This window comes from Lissotriton vulgaris, chromosome 4_1 (genome assembly GCF_964263255.1).
Source record: "Lissotriton vulgaris chromosome 4_1, aLisVul1.2, whole genome shotgun sequence".
Lineage (NCBI taxonomy): Eukaryota > Metazoa > Chordata > Amphibia > Caudata > Salamandridae > Lissotriton > Lissotriton vulgaris.
In genome coordinates, this window is record NC_141691.1 from 42,153,743 (window position 1) to 42,159,956 (window position 6,214).

Below are 6,214 nucleotides of genomic sequence, written 5' to 3' on the forward strand. Positions count from 1 at the left end.
TTGATGAGTAATGGAACACATGTCTTGTGGTCGAGCCGAGCTTTCACCTGGTTTAGTTGATGTTGCTCTTGTCCGTAGAAGTCCAGCGTCTGTCTGTTCAGAGAAAAAAGATGTGTGTTAAAATTAAGCAAGCATTCATCAATTGTGACAAAAAAGTGCAGCAAGACAACAGCCTTCCCTGGAAGGAGTGACATTTTTACTTTAGACTAGAGTAGACAGTCAATTATTTTTTCTGTTGTTTTCAAATTTCTTCATTCCTAGACCAAATACTAGTGAGTGGTGTAATCTAACAGTCTTAAATATATTTTTTAGGTGGAACAGCTGGTGGCGGGGCGAGCTCGGACGTGATCGTCATCGACTCGGAGTCTGAGGACGACTCTGGGGAGGATGCGGCGCAAGTGGACAATCAGACTGTGAGGAAGCAGGCAGCGGTGGTGTGGAATACAGGTAAGCTGGATCATGGTACTATCTGACTCTTAGATAGCATATGATGTGTATCCAGTGCTGGACCAGTGACAAATTACAATATGGTAATTACAGCAGGCTGGGACCGACAGACAGATAGAGGCAGAGAGAGAGGAAGACAGAAGGAGAGAGAGAGGGAGGGAGCCAGAGGGAGGGTGAGGGAGGGAGACAGAGAGAGAGACAGCGAGGTAGAGGGAGACACAGGGAGACAGAAAGAGGGAGACAGAGAGAGAGATAGAGACATATCGCCTGGGCCTGGTGCAGATGATACGGTTGCTGGTGTGGTTAACGGCTCAGAGGAAAAGTCACTCACTTCTGCCAGATCTCTTTTATATGAAAGAGCACCAAACCAAGGATACAAGTGAGTTGTGGGAAGGGAAATGGTGATTCAAGCGCCCCCCCTTGCCCCTCCATGCGGACGCCCATGATACTGGCCTCAATAGTTTTGTACTGCGATGGCTAGTTGCTAGTTGTACTGTGACACAACTTCCTGCTGAATCATTTTGTGTTAATCATATTCTTAAAGAGCATTCGTTACAGATTATGTTTTTCTTTCTTCTTATAGTTGGTAATACTAAAAAATCAAAACCGAGCAGGAGTATGCGGGCTGTACTTGCCCGGCAACGGAGGCTGGATGCCACTGTTGCGCAATATCGCCGGCTGGTGGAAATGGAGGGGGACGACACGCACTCCAGTGTAACATCTTCTGCATCCTCCTCCGTGACCCCACGTTCTGCCGGTAAGCGCAGTGCTCCAGCCAACCGGAGCCGTGCTGGAAGAAGCCACCGCCGAGCAGCAAAGGCTGCACCTCCTCACAGTACTGTAAAGGCTCGCTTGCGCCTTGCACTCCGCAGAGTGTCCAACCTAGAGGCGGAGGTCCAGAGATGGAAGGAGTATCATAATCTGGTGGAGGGCCTCCGTTTAGATCAAGCCATCATCCAGGAGAAGTTTGATGCCCTGGAGGCCAAATTCAACAACCTGCATCCGTAGAGTGTCCCTTGCCCCTTTTTTAGAGACTTTTGGGGGGTGGGAATTGGGAGTTGGGGTTTTTGGGGACTTTTGATGGACTATTTATTTGTTGGGGTTAGGAAGGGTCTTGCGGGAGTTTATTTTGTTAGGGATATAAAAATATACTTTTTCAAACTTTATCTGAGCATAGCTGTTTTTTACTACTTTTGAGCCTGGTGGGTGGTGGTTTTGCAGTAAGTTTGTTTTACGGAACACTGTCATCGTGTTGATTCACGTGTAATTGGCCAAATGTTTTCCAAAGTAAATGCCTGTCACAGAGTTTCCTAAATCAAGAGTCCTAGGAGTTTACTAGTAGTACCACTGTCACTCTCTCGCCTCTCCTCCTAATACTCCATTATACTACCTCCCATCCAAACGCTTATCTTACCTGTAATTTGTGTTTGAGTGCTGTCTCCACCTGGAATTCACAGTGTCCTAAAGCGTTCTGCAGCAGGGCCCCAACTGGAGTTTCCCGGCGTGGATTTTCTGCAAAACAAAAGCAACCTGTAATTGGCAAAATGTTTTCCAAAGTTAAATGCCTGTCACAGAGTTTCCTAAATCAAGAGTCCTAGGAGTTTACTAGTAGTATCACTGTCACTCTCTCACCTCTCCTCCTAATACTCCATTATACTACCTCCCATCCAAACGCTTATCTTACCTGTAATTTGTGTTTGTTGTGGGCTGCCTCCACCTGGAATTCACAGTGTCCTAAAGCGTTCTGCAGCAGGGCCCCAACTGGAGTTTCCCGGCGTGGATTTTCTGCAAAACAAAAGCAACCTGTAATTGGCAAAATGTTTTCCAAAGTTAAATGCCTGTCACAGAGTTTCCTAAATCAAGAGTCCTAGGAGTTTACTAGTAGTACCACTGTCACTCTCTCGCCTCTCCTCCTAATACTGCATTTTACTACCTCCCATCCAAACGCTTATCTTACCTGTAATTTGTGTTTGTTGAGGGTTGTCTCCACCTGGAATTCACAGTGTCCTAAAGCGTTCTGCAGCAGGGCCCCAACTGGAGTTTCCCGGCGTGGATTTTCTGTAAAACAAAAGCAACCTGTAATTGGCAAAATGTTTTCCATAGTTAAATGCCTGTCACAGAGTTTCCTAAATCAAGAGTCCTAGGAGTTTACTAGTAGTACCACTGTCACTCTCTCGCCTCTCCTCCTAATACTGCATTTTACTACCTCCCATCCAAACGCTTATCTTACCTGTAATTTGTGTTTGTTGAGGGCTGTCTCCACCTGGAATTCACAGTGTCCTAAAGCGTTCTGCAGCAGGGCCCCAACTGGAGTTTCCCGGTGTGGATTTTCTGCAAAACAAAAGCAACCTGTAATTGGCAAAATGTTTTCCAAAGTTAAATGCCTGTCACAGAGTTTCCTAAATCAAGAGTCCTAGGAGTTTACTAGTAGTACCACTGTCACTCTCTCGCCTCTCCTCCTAATACTCCATTATACTACCTCCCATCCAAACGCTTATCTTACCTGTAATTTGTGTTTGTTGAGGGCTGTCTCCACCTGGAATTCACAGTGTCCTAAAGCGTTCTGCAGCAGGGCCCCAACTGGAGTTTCCCGTCGTGGATTTTCTGCAAAACAAAAGCAACCTGTAATTCGCAAAATGTTTTCCAAAGTTAAATGCATGTCACGGAGTTTCCTAAATCAAGAGTCCTAGGAGTTTACTAGTAGTACCACTGTCACCCTCTCGCCTTTCTTCCTAATACTGCATTTTACTACCTCCCATCCAAACGCTTATCTTACCTGTAATTTGTGTTTGTTGAGGGCTGTCTCCACCTGGAATTCACAGTGTCCTAAAGCGTTCTGCAGCAGGGCCCCAACTGGAGTTTCCCGGCGTGGATTTTCTGCAAAGCAAAAGCAATCAACATTCGAAATGTGCCAGCGGGGCTCACAGACCCCAAAACCCTAGAAGCCCCACAGACAGCACCCCTAAGACAGGCAAGTGAGCAATAACGCCTAAACGTTTTCACCTCCCATTTCCTCCTAACCAATTTCATCCCTTAATAGACCTTGCCAGCAATGGCCCAGCCAAGACCCATAAACCCAAGCGCAAACAAGTTTGACACCCCCCAAACAGCCAAAAAGCAAATCCGGGAAAAAAGCCACACTTAGAAAAATGTATTTAAATGAGGACTCACTACTTCCAGTACCTCTTTAGGGGACTCGTCAACGTAAGTTTCTTCATTGTGCGGAATCCAGGCATCAGCATTACAGGAAATGGATAGGGTGAGTCTGGAGGAGGACGATAGACGACCATGACTGAGTTCTTGGCAACTAACTTGTGAACCTGATGAATGCTGCGGCATCAAAATCAAGACAGTTCTGCTGATGGGCTTGTTCTTTGATTGGGTGATTACAGTTTTGTTGTGAATGGGATCAAGCACTTGGTAAACAAAGAAAGACAGACACACAGGAATAAAAGTGAATAAGGAGTCGGACTAAAAATAAAGTTAATGAATCATTGACTCATTTTCAGAACTCGGTGTCAGGGAAAATGAACTCGTCCTCATACTCTGCAAATTCAGTCGGTAGTACTTGTGGTAACTGAGGAGAACTTTCCTCAGGTAGGTCGGTGTCCTCTTCTTCCTGCGTGCATTCTCGTACTTTGTAATCTGGTGGTATGAAGTGCTGGTTCATCTTTATCATGGTGAGCCGCTCCACATTTGCGGGCAAGAGGCGGGACCTTTTGGAAGTCACAATGCCACCAGCAGAACTAAAAACACGTTCTGAAGACACACTTGCGAGTGGGCAAGACAAGTAATTGATAGCCAGGTTGGTGAGCTCTCGCCATATGTTTCTTTTCCCATGCCAATACGCCAATGGGTCCTCAGTAATATTGACCGCTGTTGAGTCATCCAGGTAGGCCTGCACCATTGAAACAATGTTCTCCCGCATTCCTGTACTTTGCACTTCTGTGTCCTTTCTGGGACAAGCAAACCCTAGCTGACTTAGCCAATCCTCTTCAGACATATCGCCTGTGCCTGGTGCAGATGATACGGTTGCTGGTGTGGTTAACGGCTCAGAGGAAAAGACACTCACTTCTGCCACAGGCACAGAAGTGCTTTTATCCGACGCCTGTTGGCCTGCTGATTCACTAGTACTGTCTTCTCCTACAGTTTCCTTCCTCTCTCTTTCAAAACGAATGGCTGACCGAGCTAGCCAACCTTTGTACTCTGTAACATCTGAAGTTTCAAAAGGAATTAATACTTTTCCTAACAATGGCTTTCTGTAACGTGGATCCAGAATAGTAGCACAAATGTAGTGCTGTTGTTTCTTGATATTTACAAGCCGTTTATTGCTAACTAGGCGTTGTAATAATCTCTGCGCCAACTCATATTCTTTATTCTTTCCCGCATCCTTTAATTCTGAAGACACCACCTTGACTTGGTGCTCGAGCTTCAGCAACAATGGGATAGCTTTGCTCAAAGAACAGTCCTCCCTCCTGACTTCACGCGTGAAGACCTCAAAAGGACGAAGCATGTCTGTCAGGCTTTTAACTAGCTGCCATTGCTCCACCGCTAGCATCATTTCTGTCGTATCACCACCCAGGTTGTAGAAATACTCATTGACTACGGGAAACAGCTCATGCAGACGCTCAAGCATGTAGAAGGTTGAGTTCCAACGTGTTGCCACCTCCTGGATAAGTGCTTTCACTGGCATTCTACGTACATTTTGCTGGCGCCTCAGCTCCTTCCGGGCCTTAAAAGAATGGTTGAAATGTGTGCATATTCTTCTGCAGATGGTCAGTATTTTGTCGACTGCAGGTTCTTTTTTCAAGAACTTTTGCATACAGTGCGCCAAACACGGCACTCTGAAATAGTCACCGTCCGCCATGGCCTTAACTACATTGCTGCCATTATCAGTAGAAACATAACCAACCTTGCAATTTCTTTTGGGCAGCCATTGCAAGACCTTTTTGTTAAAGTCATGCAAAATGTTGTCTGCAGTATGAGTTTTCTCCATGCCAAACATGGCTAATGTTGCATGTTTACAAGCACCCTTAAAAATGTCGACCAAGTCACCACCTGCATTTATCCGTTTTGCAACCCCTGAAAAAGAGACCCAGTGTGCAGTGATGCACATGTAATCAAGGGCTTGGCAACTGGTCCACATGTCTGTTGTCAGGTGTATAGTGTGAACAGCACTCTTCTGCAAAGCTGCCCCAACCAACTCAAGCACCTCTTTATGTAGTGCTGGAACAGCAACCCTGGCAAAATAGAACCGGCTAGGAACCTTCCATTTAGGGGCCAGTGTTGCCACGAGTTCAAGAAAACCCACACCTTCGACAAACGAAAAAGGGAGAAGGTCCACCGCTAGCATTTTAGCCAGCTTAGTTTTATACAGGCGCACAATTGGGTGGTTGCGTTGAAATGGCCCATCTGAGGAGAACATGTCTGTAATGCTGCGCTGGACAAGTTTAATGGATGATGCTGATGCCTTCTTCGACCCACTTCTGCTCAGTGTTGACATTTTCCGCATTGGTGTGTCTCCCAGACTCTCAGTGTGCCTCCTAGGTGTTCCGGAGGGTGTGGTGCTGCCAGGGGTACTGGGTGCGCCCGGATAAATGTCTGACGCTTCTTCTACCTCCCCGTCATCTTCAGATGAAACACCTAGTACGGGTTTATTTTGGCCACTTGCCCTTTGGGATTCCTTTGCCTTGATGTTTGCTAGGTGCGCAAACCATTCTACAGCGTGCCTTCTTTCAAGATGACCTATCTGGCCTCCGGTACCATA

At 46.3% G+C, this 6,214-nt stretch overlaps 1 long non-coding RNA gene across 1 annotated transcript; it reads right to left on the minus strand.

Annotated features, from left to right (window-relative positions):
- Positions 1 to 2,149: 2,149 nt before the first annotated feature.
- Positions 2,150 to 2,780, minus strand: LOC147718312 (uncharacterized). The gene is made up of 3 exons (XR_015309967.1): positions 2,678 to 2,780; positions 2,405 to 2,505; positions 2,150 to 2,232 (listed from the first exon to the last, which is right to left on the minus strand). It is a non-coding gene; the product is annotated as an uncharacterized LOC147718312 (long non-coding RNA).
- Between the last annotated feature and the right edge of the window lie 3,434 nt (positions 2,781 to 6,214).